The sequence below is a fragment of the Eptesicus fuscus genome, chromosome 5 (assembly GCF_027574615.1).
Source record: "Eptesicus fuscus isolate TK198812 chromosome 5, DD_ASM_mEF_20220401, whole genome shotgun sequence".
NCBI lineage: Eukaryota > Metazoa > Chordata > Mammalia > Chiroptera > Vespertilionidae > Eptesicus > Eptesicus fuscus.
Genome location: NC_072477.1, coordinates 46,482,706 through 46,505,740, shown reverse-complemented (window position 1 = coordinate 46,505,740; position 23,035 = coordinate 46,482,706). Strand labels below are relative to the sequence as shown.

General features: G+C 44.5%; 1 long non-coding RNA gene across 1 annotated transcript; it reads left to right on the top strand.

Moving 5' to 3' along the window:
• The first annotated feature begins 514 nt into the window (after positions 1-514).
• LOC129149145 (uncharacterized) lies at positions 515-22,811 on the top strand. The gene is made up of 3 exons (XR_008556110.1): positions 515-1,138; positions 22,489-22,543; positions 22,742-22,811. It is a non-coding gene; the product is annotated as an uncharacterized LOC129149145 (long non-coding RNA).
• The last annotated feature ends 224 nt before the right edge of the window (positions 22,812-23,035 follow it).

Here is a 23,035-nt window from a genome sequence, read left to right as displayed (position 1 = left end):
CGGAGGGGCGGGTCCCTCCGCCCTCTCGGGCGAGCGGCTCGGCTTCTAACGTGACTTTGTAGGCATCCGGGCCGCGAGAAGCCCCTGGGGCCAGGGGGCCTCACCGCGCCGGCAGGGATCCCTCAGGCCTTCGACGGCCGCCCACCCGGGACCCCGGCGCCCCGCTCGGCAGCGGCCCCGGAACGCTCCGGCCAGCCTTGCCCGGCCGGCGGGGCGCAAGCAGAGGCGGCCAGGAAGACAGAAGAGGTGGCGTTACCATACGCGGCTCCGGGTGAGACGCGGACCCTGTGACCCGAGCCCCGCTCAGCGGCGGCGGCGGCGGTGGCCGCGTCCTTTATTTTTGCTGCAGCAGCGGCGACTTGTCAAAGGGAAAGACGTAAGAGGCGGCGGCAGCAGCAGCGGCAGGCGAGTCTCGCGGGATTTAGGCGGAACTCTCGCGCAGCCCGGAGCCCTCGCCCCGCCCCCCAGGCCGAGCGCGGGAGGCGAGAGGGGCTGGGGAGGAGGGCCCGAGGAAGTTGCGGGAGCGAGGGGAAAGGGAAGAGGCTTGAATTGGGGTGGGGGAAAACCTAGGTTCTTTGGAGACTCAAGTACCGCGCAGCCCTCACCTTTCAGCCCTCGCGGAGTGGACCGGACTCCACCAATGAAGCACAATGGAGGCGTTTCACAAAGGGCGGTGAGGAGTGGGAGCCAGGCAGCGCGCCCCTCTTAACTCCCGGTGGGCTGGAAAAACCCCACTGACCGGCCTCCTGGTGCTGCGGGACGAAACCCCGCGTAGAAAAGCTGACTGCAGCGCCCGGTCGGCCACACCCCTTTATCTCGGACGCGCACGCTGCGCTCTGCGCTCTTTATCTCCCATCACAGCCTAGACCTTTGCCCTGTCAAGTTCAATCACATGAAAGTATTTCACTTGACCTACTAATATCTTATTATTCATGTTTTTGCGCTGCCGGACTGCCAGAATCCCGCAAATGCTGGGGCTTCCGATCCTTGGTTTTCTTTAGTGCTGAGGCTCACGGGGTACATTTTCTTTGGTTGACTGACATCCTTAACCATAACCCCGAACTCTACAATGATGTCCCGTGAGGGACCCTAACTGGCTTGGTCATCACTGTATCCCCAGCACCTAACACCGGTCCAGGTACTCATTACATTGTTGAATGATACTCCTGTCCCCGTCTTCCTTCTGTACCTGTTCTTACTCTTAGGCTCCTGTATTTCTAGCCACCTTCCAGGTGTCCTTCCTTAAAAATATTCTGCTGAGCACCAGTTATGTCCAACTGACTGAGGGTATGGAGTTGGTCTCCATCCTCAAGAAGTTCACTAATTGGGGACATAAGAGGAAAATACAACATACAAGTCATATATGTTTCACTAATGTAAAAAAAAATTATGGTAGAGGTAAAGACTGGTTAAACTGGGTGTATGTGAGGCAGTTTAGCTGGAGAGTTATTTGACTCTGAAATAACTTGTTTCACTGTCAGACATAGATGAGAATTCTGGGATCCCATTTACCAGGTGTATGTCCTTGGGCAAGTTGCTTGACCTCTCTGAACCTCAGTTTCTTATCTGTCAACTTATAATGTTGGTTCTTACTATCACAGGGTTCCTGTGAGAAGTAAAATATATATAAAGTTTCTGACATACAGTATATTACTCATTAAATGTTAGGCCTTATTTAAATGTGTGTAACTTTTAAGTTTGTCCATATAAAATGTGTACCTCTCTGGTAAACTAGATGTGAGGGAGTGGGTATATGTAGAGTGATGTCATTGTTGCTAGTGCTGTATGATCTGGGTATTATGTGTGAAGCTGAGATAAAGCCAACAAACTCCCTTGTCATTTTTACTTGCTAATGATGTAGGCATCATTACCTTTTCTCTTTCAAGAAAAGGACTCTACTTACTTTAAAGGCCATTTAAGAGATTCTCTCTTTTGCCCTCTCCTTAACTTCCACCCTCAGGGCTGTCTGGGAAGAACGGAATTCAATTTCATACAAGTAACAAATACAGTTAATGTCTGCAAGTAAGCCTTAACTACTGTCCAACCTCACCTTGACCACGCTACCCCTTCCCTAAACACTCTAATTCTTAAATCTCCATATGCTGGAGTCTTATTGTCAACATTAGATGCCCAGTGCATGAAATTAGTGCATGGGGGGGGGGGGGGGGAGGGATTGTCCCTCAGCCCAGCCTGCACCCTCTCCAATCTGGGACCCCTAGAGGGATGTCCGACTGCCCGTTTAGGCCCGATCCCGGTAGGGATTATAGAAGATAGATAAATCCCAACAAAAATGGCTGCGGCCACAGAGCGGGCAGGAGGCTTCTTGGAAATGGCTGTGGCCACGGAGCTAGAAAGGCTTCTTGGAAAAGGAGAATTAAAAGGAGAGCACATATGAGGATCCAGCTCATTTCATGAAGAGTGATTCGTAAATCAACACTAAAATAACTTCAAGCCCGATCCCGGTAGGATCAGGCCTAAACAGGCAGTCGGACATCCCTCTCACAATCCAGGACTGCTGGCTCCCAACTGCTCGCCTGCCTGCCTTCTTGATTGCCCCTAACCACTTCTGCCTGCCAGCCTTATCAGCCCCTAACCACTCCCCTGCCAGCCTGATTGATGCCTAACTGCTCCCCTGCCAGCCTGTTTGCCCCTAACTGCCCTAGCCTGCAGGCCTGTTCCCCGCCCCCCCCAAATGCTCTCTCCTGCAGGCCTGGTTCCCCCCCCCCAGCTGCCCTTTCCTGCAGGCTCGGTCGCCCCCAACTTCCCTCCTCTGCCGGCCTGGTCACTCCTAACTGCCCTCCCCTGCAGGCTTGATCACCCCCAACTGCCTTCCCTTGCAAGCCTGGTGCCTCCCAACTGCCCTCCACTGCTGGCCTGATTGCCCACAACTGCCCTCCCTTGCAGGCCTGGTCCATCCCAACTGTCCTCCCCTGCTGGCCATCTTGTGTCCACATGGGGGCAGGATCTTTGACCACATAGGGGAAGCCATCTTGTGTGTTGGAGTGATGGTCAATTTGCATATTACTCTTTTATTAGATAGGATAGAGGCCTGGTGCACAGGTGGGGGCCAGCTGCTTTTCCCTGAAGGGTGTCCCAGATCAGGGTGGGGGTTCCCTTGAGGTGTGGGGCAGCCTGGGCCAGGGGCCTGTGGTGGTTTGCAGGCCGGCCATGCCCCCCAGCGACCCAAGCAGAGGCCCTGGTATCTGGGATTTATTTATTTTTTATAATTGAAACTTTGTAGCCTTGAGCGGAGCCAAGCCTCCTGCTCACTCTGTGGCCACAGCCATTTTTGTTGAGATTTATTTATCTTCTATAATTGAAACTTTGTAGCCTTCAGTAGAGGCTTGGGCCCGCCAGGGTGTGCGGAAAGCTTGGCTTCCTCCATCGCCGGGGGCAACCCAAGCCTCCTGCTCTCTCCAACTCCGTGGCTGCCACCATTTTTGTTGGGATTTATTTATCTTCTATAATTGAAACTTTGTAGCCTGAGTGGAAGCCTGGGCCCGCCAGGGTGTGCGGAAAGCTTGGCTTCCTCCATTGCCTGGGAAACCCATGCCTCCTGCTCACTCCGTGGCCGCAGCCATCTTGGTTGGGGTTAATTTGCATACTCGCTCCTGATTGGCTGGTGGGCGTGACTTGTTGGTGTAACGGAGTGATGGTTAATTTGCATATTACTCTTTTATTAGATAGAATCATTCTCCCAACTCTTACCAGTTCATTGTATCCAGATTTCCCCTAGAGAAAAACGTTGGATATGGGAGGGGGGATAGAAGGAACTCAAGGCCAAGGCCTCAGCATCACAGGCCTTTGCCCTGATAGTCTCAGCAGCACACACTGGCCACTTCAGTCTGCTACATCTTTTCCCACATGTGTACAGCACCCCCATGTCAGCCACACATTCCATAATCCCACACCCCAACCAGGAGGTCCCAGACAGAGGAACTGGAGAATCAATAGAAGAATTTATATTTTTCATCTTTCATCTGTAAATAGGAAATATGTGCCTCCTAAATAAAAAGTAGGGCTAAGTCAGAAGTGAAAGAATCCAACAAAGGAGTAAAGACAGAGAAGAGGAGAAGGTTGAAAGGGTTCTGGGGATAAAGTTGATTTGCCTTTGGCACTTGGCTCAAGAAACAAATAGCTCCAATGTTTAGAAAAGGGCTGCAGAGCCAGAATCCACAGTCATGAGTCCTGGTATCTCCTGGAAAGGCAGCCTATTTGCCCTCGGGTTACACAGCCTTTCTGACCCTCGTCTCACATCTGTATATATGGGTGATAATAGGTTTTCTGCCTGCCTCAATATCATGGGAATCACAACATAGGAAAGTACTTTGTAAGCCTGGAGTACACCTAAATGTGAGGTGTTACCATTAATTCATTCACTTAACAGATCCTTGTTGAATGCCTGGCATAAACCAGGCACTTGTGCAAGGCATTGAATATACTGAGTAGAGCAAGGTTTATACCTAACCTCAAGATCCCTTATGGTCCAATGGGAGGAGATAGGGAAGAAAATAAATATTATAATACATGTGAAGTGAGTGCAAGGACAAGGGTATGGGGGCGGGGGAGGATGGAACAGGAGGAAGGACAAAGAGCTAGGAAGGCTTCTTGGAAAAGGAGGTTTAAAAGGAGATGAGGATCCAGCTCATTTCAAGAAGAGTGATTCGTAAATCAACTCTAAAATAACTTCAACTAATTGCTCTGTTGTGGGTTGTGAATTTTGCTTTGTTCTAATAAAACACACATCTCCTAAACCATTAGAAAAGAGTCTTTGATGTGGAATCATTATATATCCCCATTAGCTTTGAAGAAAGATGAAATTAATGGAGAAAAAAATCAGTGGTATCTTAATTGCAAACATTTTGTTCTTACAGCTTGTGTTTAAGCACCAGAAAAAAAAGAATGCATTCCACCTCACAGACTGTCCCCAATAGCTCCCTGCAGCCAGTCTTTCTGATCCAGGGAATATTGCAAATCAGAGGCCAACAGGCATTTCCAAAATGTGATAATATTTTATTTTTATTTATGTGTTTATTTATACTCTACTTCTTTTCAAAAAGATTTTGAGATAACTGTAAGCACTTTATTCTGAAACCAAGAAAGTGTGTGTGTGTGTGTGTGTGTGTGTGTGTGTGTGTGTGTGTGTGACTCAATCCTTTCTCATATCTATTGGTGCCTACTATGTAAAAAACACCTGGTTAGAAATAGAGGCTGTACAAAGTAGGCCCATGCCCTCTAGGATCCTGAAAACTTAAGATGGAAATAAAGATCCATGAAAAGATAGCTAAATAACCAACAGTGTGGATTCTATCCCCCTATATTTTTCATTGGTTGAATGAACAAAATTGTAAAGTTAGGTGCCCAACTTCTGGAACTTGTTTATTCTACCCTACTACTCCTCCAGAGAAGTGGGATTAAAAAGGAAGGGCAACTCATTTACCATTGCACCAAAGAAATTAAGATACCTAGGAATAAACTTAACTAAAGAGGTAAAAGACCTGTAGTTGGAAAAGTACAGGACATTGAAAAAAGAGATAGAGGAAGACATAAATAAATGGAAGAACATACCGTGTTCATGGATTGGTAGAATCAACATCATTAAAATGTCCATACTACCCAAAGCAATTTATAGATTCAATGCAATCACCATTAAAATACCAATGGCATATTTCACAGACCTAGAACAAACTCTCCAAAAAATTCATCTGGAATAAAAAAAGACCCTGAATAGCCATAGCAATCTTGAGAAAGAAAAACAAAGTTGGAGGGATCACAATACCAGATATCAAGCTATATTACAAAGCCACAGTTCTCAAAACTGCCTGATACTGGCACAAGAACAGACATATAGACCAATGGAACAGAACAGAGAACCCAGAAATAGACCCAAGCCATTATGCTCAATTAGTATTTGACAAAGGAGGCAAGAGCATACAATGGAGTCAAGACAGTCTCTTCAATAAATGGTGTTGGGAAAAATTGGACAGATACATGCAAAAAAATGAAACTAGATCACCAACTTACACCATACACCAAAATAAACTCAAAATGGATAGAGGACTTAAACATAAGACAGGAAACCATAAAAATCTTAGAAGACTCCATAGGCCGCAAAACATCAGACATATGTTGTAGCAATATCTTTACCGATACAGCTCCTAGGGCAATGGAAACTAAGGAGAAAATAAACAAATGGGACTACATCAAAATAAACTTTTGCACAGCAAAAGAAACCATCAACAAAACAACAAGAAAGCCCACTGCACAGGAGAATATACTTGCCAATGCTATCCCCAATAAGGGTTTAATCTCCAAATTTTACAGGGAACTCATACACTAACAAAAGAAAGATAAACAATCCAATCAAAAAATGGGCAAAGAATCTAAATAGACATTTTTCGAAAGAGGACATACAGAAGGCCGAGACCTATGAAAACATGCTCAAAGTCACTAATCATCTGAGAGATGCAAATCAAAACAACAATGAGGTACCATCTCACACCTGTCAGAATGGCTATCATCAGTAAATCAACAAATGACAAGTGCTGGTGAGGATGCAGAGAAAAAGGAATCCTCGTGCACTGCTGGTGGGAATGCAGAATGGTGCAGCCACTGTGGAGAACAGTATGGAGTTTCCTCAAAAAACTAAAAATGGAACACCTATTTGACCCAGTAATTCCACTTCTAGGAATATACCCCAAGAAACTAGAAACACCAATCAGAAAGGATATATGCACCCCTATGTTCATAGCAGCACAATTTACAATAGCTAAGATTTGGAAACAGCCTAAATGCCCATCAGCAGATGAGTGGATTAGAAAACTATGGTACATCTACACAATGGAATACTACGCTGCTATAAAAAAGAAGGAAATTTTACCATTTGAAACAGCATGGATGGAACTGGAGCGCATTATTCTAAGCGAAATAAGCCAGGTGGAGAAAGATAAATATCACACGATCTCACTCATATGTAGGATATAATGAACAACATAAACTGATGAACAAAAATATATCCTGAGACAGGTTAATACTGAACAGACCGTCCAACCTCAGAGAGAAGGCAGGGGGAGGGGGATGGTTAGAGATCAACCAAGGGACTTGTATGCATGCATATTAGCATAACCAATGGACACAGATACTGGGGTGGTGGGGGCTTGTCCTGAGTGGTGGGAGTGGCGGGTGGAGTGTCAATCAAGGGAAAAGGAGACATATGTAATACTTTAAACAATAAAAATAAAAGAAAAGGCAAGATGTTTACTGTAACTTGATATTTATAGGTGTATGATAGGTATTTTAGTAGATTCTCTGGAATACATCATCTTTAAACACAGTGTAACCATGACAGTTTTCTCTGGGTACAGGTAAAATTTGAAATTAACCCAAAGATCAATTAACATTATTCTGAAACACAATTACTTGCACCAAAAAAACAGCCATCAATAAAAGCAATATGATAACAAGCTAACAGATGATGCAGAAAATTAAACATTCCCGGAACTCAGAAAAGAGCTTGCCGGACAGAGAGAACTTCATCCAGGTGGTAAAATTTGAGAGGGGAACTAAATATAAAAAGTTACATATCCTATCTAATAAAAGAGTAATATGCAAATTAACCATCACTCCGCTACACCCACAAGCCATGCCCACCAGCCACACCCACCAGCCAATCAGAGAGAGTATGCAAATTAACCCCAACCAAGATGGCTGCAGCCTCAGAGAGCAGGAGGGAGGCTTGGGTTTCCCTGGCAATGGAGAAAGCCAAGCTTTCCACCCAACCTGGCGGGCCCAGACCTCCACTCAAGGGTACAAAGTTTAAATTATAGAAGGTAAATAAATTCCAACAGAAATGGCGGCAGCCACAGAGCTGGAAGAGCAGGAGGCTAGGGTTGCCCCCGTCGATAGAGGAAGCCAAGCTTCTGCAACCCTGGCTGGCTCAGGCCTTCACTCCAGGCTACAAAGTTTCAATTATAGAAGATAAATAAATTCCAACAGAAATGGCTGCCGCCATTGAACGAGCAGGAGGCTTGGCTACAAAGTTTTTTTTTGTTTTTGTTTTTTGTTTTTTTTTTAATTGTAGAAGATAAATAAATTCCAGATACCAGAGCCTCCGCTTGGGTCGCTGGGGAGCATGGCTGGCCTGCAAACCACCACAGGTCCCTCGCCCAGGCCGCCCCACACCCCAAGGGAACTCCCACCCTGATCCAGGACACCCTTCAGGGCAAACCAGCTGACCCCCACCCATGCACCAGGCCTCTAGCCTATCTAATAAAAGAGTAATATGCAAATTGACCATCACTCCAACACACAAGAAGGCTGCCCCCATGTGGTCAAAGATCCTGCCCCCATGTGGACACAAGATGGCCACCACAAGATGGCCAGCAGGGGAGGGCAGTTGGGATGGACAAGGCCTGCAAGGGAGGGCAGTTGGGAGCAATCAACCCTGCAGGGGAGGGCAGTTAGGGGTGACCAGGCCGGCAGAGGAGGGAAGTTGGGGGTAAACAGGCTAGCAGGGGAGCAGTTAGGCATCAATCAGGCTGGCAGGGGAGCAATTAGGCATCAATCAGGCTGGCAGGGGAGTGGTTAGGGGGTGATCAGGCTGGCAGGCAGAAGCGGTTAGGGGCAATCAGGAAGCCAGGCAGGTGAGCAGTTGGGAGCCAGCAGTCCTGGATTGTGAGAGGGATCCCAGATTGGAGAGGGTGCAGGCTGGGCTGAGGGACCCTCCCCTCCCCATGCACGAATTTCGTGCACCGGGCCTCTAGTTCTAATAATAATGTATTATTCTCAAAACACCTCCAAGCCATGAAAGTTGCCTAGAATTTTTGTTATGTACATCTACGTATGAGAACACAGTCATTGTCTCTCTTCTCGCTAATTAATAATTGATCTGCCAAAAGTTTTAAGGGAAGCAAGAATACTAAAAATGGGAACACAAGATTGCCAGAGAGTTTTTGGAATTGGAATTCCTTCTTGCTAAATGCAAACCTTATAGGATTCCTATATGAAATCCATATTCTAAGTGAAATATCATGTATACCAGAACAACCCACCATCTAAACAGTATTAACAACTTCCCACACTAGTTACTTAAGCCTTCAATGAAGTAACCATTTTTTTCAATTTATCTTTATTGTTGAAAGTATTACAGATGTCGCCTTTGTAACCATTTTTAAATAAATTATTTTTACAACATTTTGTTAGTATTGTGTTATCAGAACACAACTGCCTGGGGCAGACACATATGAACATTTTCTTACTCAGCAGTAGGGAATGGAATGTTGATGTCAGACAAAGAAAATGAAGCTACAGGAAAAAAGTGTGCCTATAATGAGGAGAAGGGGAAGAAGAGAACTAACATTTATCTAATGCTATCCCTGCCAGACACTGATAGCACAGTGGGAACAAGATGAACAAGGCAAATCTTTGTTCTAGAAAAAAAAAAATAGTAGAGCCCTGGCCAGGTGGCTCAGTTGGTTGGAGCATCCTCCCATACACCAAAAGGTTTCAGGTTGGATTCCCGATCAGGGTACATACCTAGGTTCCAGGTTAAATCCCCAGTCAGGGCCTTTACAGGCCAATCCATGTTTCTCTCTCACATCTATGTTTCTTTCTCTCTCTCTCCCTAAAAAAAATTAAAAAATAGTACAGAGACTATCTATATATATAAAAAGCCAGTGACCAGAACGACCGGTTGCTACGATGCCCACTGCAGCCAGTGAACCGGCCCGATAGGGGGTTGGGGCCAGCCAGCCAACCTCCTGTGGCACCTCCCCCCAGCTAGCCCCACCCCCTTGGGCCCACACCACCTTGATCTGCCCATGGCCCCTCCCCCCAGCCAGCTCCACCCCTGATTGGCCCTCCCCACTCTGATCAGGGGCAGAGCCAGCCAGCCAACCACCCATGGCCCCGCCCCCAGGCCACTGGCCCCCAACCAGCCCCCCTCACCCCATTCGGGGGTGGGACTGGCCCACCACCCACAGCCCCTCCACCCATGGCTGGCCCTGCCCCCAATCGGCCCCTCCACCCCAATCGGGGGTGGGGCCCACTGACCAATCACCCGCAGCCCCTCCCCCCAGCCAGCCCTGATCAGGCCCTGATTGGGGCAGGCCAGCGGCCAAACTCCCACCATCTCCTCCTCCCAACAGGCTTGGCCAGCTGGACCCCACCCATGCACGAATTTGTGCACTGGGCCTCTAGTATATAGATTATAGATATACAGTAGATAGATATAGATATAGATATAGATATAGATATAGATATAGATATAGATATAGATATAGATATAGATATAGATAGATATAGATAGATATAGATACAGATAGATATAGAAATAGATATAGATAGATATTAGAAAGTTCTGAGTACAAGAGCTTAGAAGAGATAAATTGTAGCAGGTTGGATCAGGGATAGTTCATGCATAAAGTGCATAAGGGAAATGAATGAAAAATGATTATAGTAATCAGTCATTAGCGACTGTTGTAGTTCATTATTAATAATTATGTTTAACAGGATATTGTAAAAATTAAGTTATGAAATTCTTATTAGAATGTTTCTTACATACCGTTATATTGGCTGGGCTGCAAAAATATTCATTGTGGGCCGTATGCGGCCTGTGGGCGGCGAGTTTGACATGATTGGTCTAGGTAGTTTCCCCTAAACATTTTTGCCCGAAATATTTCTGCTGCATAACTAATTGGCCATAAAGTAATTTCACTGTGAATGACAAAAGAACATAAATTAAAACAGAGATATTAAGAAGGACTTAAGAAAACATAAAAAAGTAATAATAAAATTTAAAATGTTATTGCAGTCCTGGCCAGTGTGGCTTAGCTGGCTGAGTGCCATCCCATGCACCAAGAGGTCACCTGTTCGATTACTGGTCAGGGCACATGCCCAGGGTGGGGGCTCAATCCCCAGTAGAGAGAGTGCAGGAGGCAGCCAATCAATGTTTTCCTCTCATGGATGTTTCTTTCTCTCTCCCTCCCCCTTCCTCTCTTTTTCTAAAATCAATAAAAACACATTTTCAAAAAAAGCTTTTTTGTGAAAAATGAAAATCTTTTAAGTCTTTTGTTCATAGTATACATTTTTTTATGGCATGTTGATTCATCTATTCCTTTGGCATCACACTTGTTTTCTTTTTGGCTAAAATTTTTTTCTTTATTAAAAGAGGTATCCATTTCCAGCTAAAGAATTGATAATTAATGTTCTCAAAGACCATGTGAATTAGTAACCACCACTTTTTTATTTGACATAGCTTGGTAAACTTTTGGTTTGGATGGATAGAATAGATGACTGTGCTCCCGGAATGATTTGATAAGTTCTATCATAGAGTACAATCTGGCTTTATATGTAGCTGTTATGATCAGTTATTTTAAGACCACCCCATCTATTTGCGGTATAGGCCATTATGAGAGGTAAGATTTATCTAAAATAATAAAAGCTTAACCTGCTAATTAGACCGGACATCCTTCTGGAGGTCCTTCCGGACAACCTTCTGGACAAAGCCAGGGCTGCGAGGGAAGCCCGAGTCCCGGGTGCCAGAGGGAAGCCGGTGCCAGCAGCCACGGGAAGGAAGGCCTACTCTTGCACGAATTTCATGCATCGGCCCTCTAGTATAATATAAAAATGGGAGTACTGCCCTGGCTGGTTTGGCTCAGAGGATAGAGCATGGACTGAAGGATCCTGGGTTCGATTCTGGTCTGGGGCACGTGCCTTGGTTGCGGGCTCCACCCCCGGCCCTGGTTAGGATGCATGCTGGAGGCAGCCAATCAATGTGTCTCTTTGACATAGATGTTTCTCTATCTCTGTCTCTCTGCCTCCCTTCTACTCTCTCTAAAAATCAGTGGAAGGATAGCCTCTGGTGCGGATTAATTCCACCCCCCCTCCAAAAAAAATGGGAGTACTGCAGGAACTTCTTTGTCACTGGAGAAATGAAACCAAACTCCATACCTTAAGTTTGCCAAAAACAAACCCAAACTGTCAACCAGTTAGTTTATCTTTTTTTTTATTTTTAATCCTCACCTTAGGATACATTTTTTATTGATTTTAGAGAGAGAAGGGAGAGAGAGAGCTCCAACCAACTGAGCCACACTGGCAGGGCCAGTTATTTTATGTTTATGGTAAAATTACCTTATGGCCAATGAGTTTAGGTGGTGAAATGCTTGCCCAAACGTCTTGTGGCAAAGATGTTTACTGGAAAACTGATAGGGGGTGGTGAGATTCTATTTCTTCATCTTGTGGTAGTGACAAGAATGTTCACCTTAGATTGAGCAAATGTGGTAGTTTTTTTTTTCTTTTTGTGTTGTGTGTGTGTTGTGTGTGTGTGTGTGTGTGTGTGTGTGTTTTGTATCTGTGTTTTAGTTTGTAGTTAAAAAAAGAAAAGAAAAAAAGAGTTCTATGGACAACATAAGCCTGGAGCCCTGAGGTGCTATGATGCCTTCTTTATGCAGAGAGTTGCTTTGGGAATGTATCCATCCCAGAGTAATGCAGGGTCTAGACATAGATGTGAGACACAGAGTTCACAATGATCTTGTTTGATTACCCAAATCCAGCTGTTTCTGAAGCTTGATTTATCCCTGCAATCTTCATTATATTAAGCAATTAAGTTTCTTTTTATTTATACTGCTTTGGTTTGTCACCAAAATAGACCATCTACATATCTGTAGATACTGAAAAGGAAGTGAATATTTCTCAAGAAACTAGTTTTGTTGGATTTTTAGTGATTGCTTCAACTATCTGCAGTAACTCACATTCTCTGCCACACACAGAAAAACCTGTTCCTTCTCATTTTCTCTGTGCTCTTGAAAGCTTTATTTCATATTTCATAGTGATGGGGTCCATTTTCATTCACTGAGGCATGATTCATTCTGTTCTGACCTTGTCTGAGGGTCTGCAGAGTTCACTGAGGGAGGGGATGGGAAGGAATATTCTGCCAAAGGCAGATAAAAATCTTGCCAAAAGTTGGCAAGTTTGTTGGGTTAGTTTGAGGCCTAGGGGAAGTAAGGAACAGTCCTATGTTTCAGGTCTCATTCATTCATTCATTCTATATTTATTAATTTTCAGGCATTGAACATGCCCAGCTCTCAGGAAACTCACAGCTGGGGCTGCAGGGGTGGGGTGAAGAGCTTTGTGGCACAACCTGGGGAACTCTCAGAGGCCTGCTTGTCTCTGGTATGATCCACCCCCCTCTTCTGGGTCTGAAATTTCTATCATTTGAGTTTGTTAATGTTACAACAGTTTTTCTCTGTGGGTCATTGGAGCTTAACCCATTTGAGTTATCCTATATAATAAAAGCCTAATATGCAAATCAACTGAACAGCGGAACGACTGGTGGAATGACTGGTCACTATGATGCATACTGACCACCAGGTGGCAGGTGCTCAATGCAGGAGCTGCCCCTGCCTGCAGGCCCCAGGCCAGCCAAGGTGGGTGCCAGCAGGGGCCTCCCGATCACCCCGCCAGTCCCCCTGCAGAGGGAAGTGACCGATGGCAGTGGCACCTGATTGGGTGGTTGGCGGGGGGCAGGGCTGGCCGGCGAGCGGTGCCAAGCCAGCCAAGGCAGGTGCCAGCAGGGCCCCCCCAATCGCCCCACTGGTTGCCCCACAGATCGGCCCTGATCGCTGGTCAGGCCTAGGGACCCTACCTATGCACGAATTACATGCATCAGGCCTCTAGTTTCTTCATATTAGTCCAAATACTCTCAGGAATCCAATTTAGCATGTGAAAATGTATTAAAAATGTGTTAACTAGAGGAATGAGCACATTTTAGGATACAATATCACTATGGTGAAAAGTAGGAAAGGTCAGATATATTTTGATGAGAAGACATGTTGGAAGCCGCCCATTGTCTTCACTAGCAGAGAGATGTGGACAAGGAACCCGGAAGGCTGGTCAACCTTGAAGCTCTGAAAGGTCAGAGCCAACCACTCACTGTCTAGTTGAGATAATGGTAGCTAAAGCAACCTCCACCTTTTAATCTTATGTAAATCCTTGCTGATTGGCTATTACTGGAGTTGCCTGCTTAAAGGCTATGGGTGGATCCCAAAGTCTTAATAAAAGGGATTTCAAGCCCAGAGCAAGGCGGAGTCCTTCCTCTTGAGCTGGGCTCCCACCTGGCCCCCAATATTTCCAAATTAATATTTTCTAGTCTCATTTGCGTGTGGCCTCCTCCAGAGCCCGAACCCTGAACCTGAACCCTGAACCACACGGGACGTGAAAGGGGTTCACTACAAACTGGATCCCAAAAGTGGGACACTACAAAGACAGTCTTTGGGAAGAGTTTGGAGTCCTTGGCAGCCAGGAGGTATGGGCAACACATAATTTAAAATCATGATGTATTGTATGCTGGCTATGTGCTAAGCAAAAAGGCTCTGCATCTTTACAACAATCCTATGAGTGGGAATTTAGGACCCTATAGGGATTTTTGAGGAATAAATAAGGTTAGGGAGAAGGACATAGGAGAAAGAGTAGGGGGAAAAGAAGTAGAGAAGTGACTATTATTTCATCAGTTTCTGGGTTTCAGTAGCACCTCACACCTTAAATCTCTCTCTCCCTGGTAGGAAAAGTGGGACTTCTTTTGTATTCTAAGCTTTGAAGTCAGACCTGTGTTTGAATTCCAGCCTTGCTATTCACTATCTGGTGACCTTCACTAAGTCACTTCTTTTTTTTTTTTTTTTAAATATTTTTTACATATTTTTATTAATTTCAGAGAGGAAGAGAGGAAGGGAGAGGAAGAGAGAGATAGAAACATCAATGATGAGAGATAATCATTGATTGGCTGCCTTCTGCACACCCCACACTGGGATTGAGCCCACAACCCGGGCATGTGCCCTTGACCAGAATTGAACCCAGGACCCTTCAGTCTGCAGGCCAACACTCTATCCACTGAGCCAAACTGGCTAGGGCTGCATTAAGTCACTTCTAATTTCTCAGCCTTAGTTTCCTTACCTGTATAATGCAGAGAAAATATTCACCTTACTGGATGGTGGGAGGAGTAAAAGATATTGCTGTATATAAAGAACTCAGCACAGAGCCCAAGCATGTTGGTTTTTCTCTGTGAATGTTAGTTCCTGCCCTTGGTTGAATACTCCAGTTGTTTGACAGCATTCAGGTCAGAGACGAAAAACTTCAAATGGATCTTTAGCTCAGCTTTACAGATGGACTTTTTTGGAGGAAGTTCTATCCTTTTAAAAAGAAATAAAGGAAAACCTAGCCTCATCTCATTCAGTTGACATTCCACAGTCATTGTATTGTATGTTATTGTATGTTAATGATTACTCATTTATTTCAGCACGTCTCTATCAAAATAGACCTACTTTCTATGAAAATTGGAGCTTTTGTTTTTTTGCAGCCCACATACTAGTAAACTTAAACTTTGTTTATTTGGCCCGTGTTAGCCTTTGAGTTTGACATGCTTGACCTAGAACCTTGCCACCCACCCCAGAAGCCCACCCATGAGCCCATTCCTAATCACAACACTCCACAAATCCTGATTTTATAATCACCCAAATGTGCATTCCTAAACTGGAACTTAGTTCTGCCGATCCTTCTGCAAGTTGATACATCCCTAAATCTCTTTTAACCCATATCTTCCCTCTGTCCCTTTACTTCACCCAATCTGTTGAAGAATCCTTTTGATTTGTGAAACTTCCCACAGTCTAGATTTTGCTGACTGCATACTCTTCGTGCAGTTCAATATGCTTCTCTGTTTCCTATATTTCCTATAAATATATAGCTGCATCCAGACTAGGTTTGGTGCTTTTGGCAAGACTCTAAGTGGTCTTTGGCATCACCAGGGAGGCACACAATGACTGGTTGTCTCCCTTTTTATGAAGTTAACATCCACTGATGTCTAATGCCCATCTATCTATATGAAACCCTAATATGCAAATCAACCAAACAGCGGAACAACCGCGTGGAATGACTGGTTGCTATGATGTGCACTGACCACCAGGGGGCAGATGCTCAATGCAGGAGCTTCCCCCAGCTTGCAGGCCCTAGGCCAGCCAAGGTGGGTGCCAGAGGGGGGCCCCCCAATCACCCCGCCAGTCACCCCGCAGAGGGAGGTGACCAGCGGCGGCAGCAGGGGAAGGGCCAGCGAGCAGGTGACACGAGGCCGGCCAAGACCAGTGCCAGCAGGGGCCCCCCGATTGCCCCACCAGTCACCCCACAGATGGGCCCTGATTGCCGGCCAGGCCTAGGGACCCTACCCATAAATGAATTTCGTGCACCGGGCCTCTAGTATCTATTAATTCATTGAGGGTTGATAAATGATGATATTCTAACTCAAGGGTTAGCAAACTATGGCCCGTGGGCCAAATCTTTCAAGCTTCCCTGTTTTTTAAAATAAAGTCTAATTGTCAGGAAGTGACAGTCAGTCATGAAAAGCCAGAATCCAGTATCTCTGGATGCACCAGGCTTCCAGTCCCCTCTAGTGTCCTGAAATCTCCCTGGGACTAGCCAGGTTATGGTACAGGTTCCCCAAAGTCACAGAATCTACTGACATTTATCCTTCTATCTCAAGGACTCTCACTTCACTCCATCTGTTTCCACCTACCCCACCTTAGAACACTCTCTCCCTTCCTCCAAAATATTCTCCCAAGAAACTCAAACTTTTGGAAACCAAACCTAGGACAGCAGACTGCCTTCGGTAACTTCTTTCAGCCCAGTAGCTCAAACTCCCTCTAAGGCAGAAACTTAAGGCCTTTCTACCTTCTCAGAACATGGAACAGGAAACCTCAAGAATAAACAGATGGCTGTTGTTCTTTCTAATATTTCTACATCAGCAAAAACAAAACACAACATCTCAGTAAATTTTCTTGCTACACCTTATTGCCTATCATATATAAAAAACAGGGTTATTTTGGAGAACTGTATATTTATGAAGTTCCCCTTTCTTACAAATAACAAAAGTTATTCAAATTATCTAAAGGAAAATGGAGAATCTATTAAAAGGACCAAGGACAGTAGTGGTATGGCCTCACTCATGAAGAATAAGGGCCAGGACTGGGAAAAGTTGCTTTGAGCACCCTCAGACCTCACAGTATCCCCATCCTGCCTCTTGTTTTGCATCTGCTCCAATCCCTTTCTTTGCAAACCACTTCTTTCTCTGTTCTCGTGGCAGAAAGCAGCCATCTGTGGCTCCCAATTCTGTCTCTTCTCAGTTCAAGAGACCAGCAGGCATTCATTGGTATCTCTCAAAGGCCAGAATTTCCAGATGAACAAATCTGATTGTTCCATCTCTGGAGTCTGCAGACATCCTTTCCACTCATCTCCTATTGGCCAGAATTTATTCATATGGCCATACCTAAAGGATGCTGGGTTATGTGGCCTCTAAAAGGGTCCTCATAGGATCTGTGAAATCTATCACTAAAAGGAAGAAGGGGAAAGTAGCTACTGGAGATAGTTGCCTCTGCCAGTCCATATCAAATGCTTAGTTGTTTAAGATAAAAATGGATATGGCACCTTCTGGAGATAAGGCCAAAGAGATAAGGCCATGATGGATCTAGCTTGTGAAGGGAGCTATAACCTGTAAAGAAAGAGAAACTGACACAAACAAAAAATTGACCTGGTACCTTCTTTATGTAGGATAGATTAAAAAAAAAAAAAAAAGGATTCTCAGATCTTTTTCCCCCCAGCTTTACTGAGATGTAATTGACATATAACACTGTGTAAGTTTCAGATGTACAATGTGTTGATTTAATACACATATATTACAATATTATTCAGCCATAAGAAAGAAGGAAATCCTGCCATTCATAATAACATGGATGGACCTTGAGGGCATTGTGCTAAGTGAAGTAAGTCAGAGAAAGACAAATACTGTATGATATCACTTATATGTTGAATCTAAAAAAGTCTAACTCATAAAAACAGACAAAAAAAAAACCAGTGGTTAACCAGAGGGGGTAGAGAAAATGAAGAGATGTTGGTCAAAGAGTAAAACTTCTGGTTAGAAAATGAGTAAGTTTTAGAGATCTATTGTACAGCATGTTGACTATCCTATCTAATAAAAGAGTAATATTCAAATTAACTGTCACTCTGCCACACCCACAAGCCAATCAGGAGTGAGTATGCAAATTAACTCCAACCAAGATGGCTGCGGCCACAGAGCAAGCAGGAGGGAGGCTTGGGTTTCCCTGGCGATGGAGGAAGCCAAGCTTTCCACACACCCTGGCAGGCCCAGGCCTCCACTCAAGGCTACAAAGTTTCAATTATAGAAGATAAATAAATCCCAACATAAATGGCAGTCAGACATCCCTCGAGGGGTCCCAGATTGGAGAGGGTGCAGGGCCTCATCTATAGCATATCCTACATAATAAAAGGCTAATATGCAGATGACCGAATGGTGGAATGACCGGTCACTATGATCGGTGCTGACCACCAGGGGGCAGACACTCAATGCAGGAGCTGCCCCCTGGTGGTCAGTGTGCTCCCACAGGGGGAGCGCCGCTCAGCCAGAAGCGGGGCTCACGGCTGGTGAGCACATTGGCAGTGGTGGGATCCTCTCCCGCCTCCGTGGCAATGCTAAGGATGTCCAACTGATGGCTTAGCCAGGGGTCCTCAAACTTTTTAAACAGGGGGCCAGTTCACTGTCCCTCAGACCGTTGGAGGTCCGGACTATAGTTTAAAAAAAACTATGAACAAATTCCTATGCACACTGCACATATCTTATTTTGAAGTAAAAAAACAAAACGGCAAAAACACCCGCATGTGACCCGCGGGCCGTAGTTTGAGGATGCCTGGCTTAGGCTCACTAAGCTGTCAGTCGGACATCCCCCAGGGCTCCCAGACTGCAAGAGGGTGAAGGCCAGGCTGAAGGACCCCCCGCCCACCCCACCCCCCCTCCGGCAAGTGCACGAATTTTGTGCACTGGGCCTCTAATAGTATATAACAGTTACATACTTGAAAGTTGCTAAGAGAGTAGATCTTAAATGTTCTCATCACAAAAGCAATGGTAATTATGTAATGCAATGGAGTTGTTCTCAGATCAGTTTTAATGTCTTTGGCCACATTATTTTCCTGGAAGGTTGTAATAATTCCCATTTCTATCAGCTGATTATGAGGGTGCCTCTTTCCCCAGTCTCACTAGCACCACGTGTTATGTTTTCAAGTTTTGTCAGTCTGAGGGATGAAAGATGGTATCTCGCTGTTCTAATATACATTTCCCAAAGTACAAGTGAGTTTACATTTTAAGCAAGATAAGCATATTTCCTGTTTGTTGCTTTGGCATGGCCTCAGGGCACACCAGTTGGCAAGGTCTGAGAGTGAGCACAACTCTACTTCTCAGCCTCCGCAGTGGGCCACTCCCTGTATGTTTGTGCAGCCCTCCTGGAAAACAATTTGCCGAAATGAATTGTTCTCACCTTTAACTTAGCAGCCCCTCTTCGGGGAATCTGTTTTACAGAAATAATCTAAACTACAGATAAGCTATATGCATGAAAATGTTCATTACAGCATTATTTATAATTGAATCATTTTTATAGCAATCCAAGTAGCCAACAGCTTATTAGGCAAGCTAGGGTATGCTGTGATCCTAAACACATTAAAATAATGATTATGAAGACTGTGGAATGATATACAAATTACTCATTCTATGGATAGAGCATGGCTCCTGATTTTGCAGGCCTGACAGCTCTTGTCCATCAAAGGAACCACCCCTCCCCCTGGTTGTATGGCAATCACACACTTCTTCCCAATCCCTGCCTACAAGAGTAGGCATATGATACAAGCCTGGACAATCAGGACACCTCTTCCCTCTACCCACACTGGTTTGTCCAAGGGGTGGACATGTGACCAATGGAAGGTCAATCAAAGTCTCAGTATGATATTTAGTATATTGATACTTTGTCTTCCTCTGGGACCAAGACCTATAAGGACTACAGAAGCCTCACCGTGCTGTTTGCTATTCTTCTCACCACATAAAAAGATTCCCCTGGATATGGAAACCATACTGAGAAAAGCAAACCCAGGGCATGGAGAGATACAGGACCCTAAGAACATTATTTGAGTACACAAATCTAGCTATTCCAAAAGTCAGTGCACTTCCCAGTTATTGAACAAACAAGTTTCCTTTTTTAAACTTAAGCTACTTTAAGTTGGGTTTTGGTTACTTGCAACCAAGAGTCTTGACTAACACAGTGTGTATATATGACAAAGATTGGAAGGAAATGCACAAAAGAATTATTGTGTTAGGATGAAAGAATTATGGGGGTTTTTCTCTATATGTTCTAGTCTGTTTTTAATGTTATATTCTTTCTATAATTTCAAAATATACTTAAGAAAAAGCATTAGTCCACCCTCTTGGAGCCCACTGCAGTTGAAAGTTATCATATTTCAGGGGCCACATGTATGTAGATTAGGAGAAGTTTTTTTTAGAAACTTGCCTGAGGTCACACAACTGAGGGGCTGAGAAGCAAACTCAGGTCTGCCTCTTCTGCAGTCAATGCTACAAATTAATCAATCCCCTTCCTCATTCAAAGGAAAAATGTCATGGGCATACGTGTAAAGAAAATATATAATTATTCAACTTACTTGATAATACACTGCTTTAATAGCTGGCACTTTAGAAAATTAATTTTTATTATATATATTTTAGATATATTTATTAGTATTATATATATTATTCATTTTAATTTTATTATATATATCATATTCATATCCTACTACCACAAATGTAGTGGCTTGAAAACAACATACTTATGATCTCATAATTCTGGAGGTCAGAAGTCTGGACTAGGTCACTGGGCTAAAATCAAGGTTTTGGCAGGGCTGTGTTCCTTCTGGAGGCTCTTGGGGAGGAGTTGTTCCCTTGCCTTTTCCTGTTTTGAGAAGTTACCTGAATGTCTTGGCTCATAGGCCCCTTCCTTCATCTTCATTATCAGCAGTGTAGGCTTTTCTAATCTTTCTCTGACTTTCATCCTCCTGCTTCCCTTTTGGAAGGACTTTTGTGATTACATTGGGACTATCTGGATAATCCAGGCCAATCTCTCCATCTCAAAATCCTTAATCTACCCTTATAAAGTTCCTTTTGTAAGAGAACATGTGCACAGGTTTCAGGGATTAGGACATGAAGACCTTTAAGGGTTGTTATTCTGCCTACCATACAAGTTATTGAAATACAAAATTAAAAACTTGGAGCATGTCCAAAAATGTTACCCACAATTCCTCCATCATCCTTTCACAATCTATAATAATAAAAGTGTAATATGCTAATTAGACCGGACAGCTGGACAAAGACGCAGCAGCAGGAGCCAAGGCAGAGGTGGTTAGGGGCGATCAGGCAGGCAGGCAGAGTGGTTAGGGGCGATCAGGCAGGCAGGTAGGCAAGTGGTTAGGAGCCAACGGTCCCGGATTGTGAGAGGGATGTCTGACTGCCAGTTTAGGCCCGATCCCTCAGGGCCTAAACTGGCAGTCGGACATACCCCAAGGGGTCCCGGTTGCGAGAGGGTGCAGGCGAGCTGAGGGACCCCCCCCCCATCCCATGCATGAATTTCATGCACCAGGCCTCTGGTGACTAATAATATCTCTTTGTAACTCTTTCCAATCTACTTTTCTATTGAGTCTTTCACATAGTTATAATTATACCATTTTTGTCTGGCATTTTAAAAAATATATATATTTTATTGATTTTTTACAGAGAGGAAGGGAGAGGGATAGAGAGTTAGAAACATCGATGAGAGAGAAACATCGATCAGCTGCCTCCTGCACACTCCCTACTGGGTATGTGCCCGCAACCAAGGTACATGCCCTTGACCGGAATCGAACCTAAAACGCTTGAGTCTGCAGTCTGATGCTCTATCCCAGGGGTCCTCAAACATTTTAAACAGGGGGCCAGTTCACTGTCCCTCAGACCATTGGAGGGCCGGACTATAGTTTAAAAAAAACTATGAACAAATTCCTATGCATACTGCACATACCTTATTTTGAAGTAAAAAAACAAAACGGCAAAAACACCCGCATGTGGCCGGCGGGCGGTAGTTTGAGGACGCCTGCTATCCACTGAGCCAAACCGGTTAGGGCTGTCTGGCATTTTTACTTGATATATACCAGAAGTCTTTTCTATGCTGATGCATGTCTTCATGATACTCAAGAGCAATGGCTCCATAATATTCTACCAAATAGAATATTCATTCATTCAACCAACCCCCTATTGTTAGGCCTTTAGGTTGACATTTAGGATGTTTCCATCTTTACACTCTTATACACAATGAGGCAATGAACAAACATATGCACACAGCTCTTTTCTAAATTTGTGGATTATTTCTTTAGGATAGATTCTCCGGGATGGAATTACCCAGCCTAAGGAAATAAACACTTTGACACCAACAGCCAAATTACATTCCCAAAGATTGTAGTGATTTCACTGCCACCAGCAATGAAGGAGAATGTTTGTTTCATTGCATTCCATCAATTGTTGTTGCTCCAGGGGAGTGGATTTAAAGACTTTGCCAAATGTCGTTTGACTCACTATATCCTGTTTGTACTCAGGGGAAATAGGCTTTTTGGAGTTGGACATAGACCTGAAAGTGTCATGATTTCTCAGGTATGTTTTCATTAGACATAACTGAATTAGCCTGTCAATAAATTCAACCCTTTTGTCCCAAGAAACATAAAGTTAGAAACCAGTTTCCTAGCAATGATTTTTTAAAATGGCTTAGTAGGAGAGGCAGCACCCATCCTCACTACAACATCTGTGGAGCACATATGGAACATGTCAACATCTCTTCTGTGTCCCTTGTAGCTGTGCCTAGCTGAACCTGCCTGTGAGATCCTCAGCTGCCCGCCTTCCTGAACTGCAGAAGACAGCAGCCTGACCTCCCAGTCCTTGCCAAGCATGCAGTCTCAGGCTGCGTTGCAACATAAAGTAAAGCCAAGTTGATACCCAGATTTGTGGCTGCTTCTGGTCCCGAGTTAAAGATTTTCCCCAAAATGATAACACGGCAATGATACCAACAAAAACAATAATCAATATCTCCACAGTAATTGCTAAATTTCAGGGAGAATGCTGAGTACTATATATGGCTTCTCTCATTTC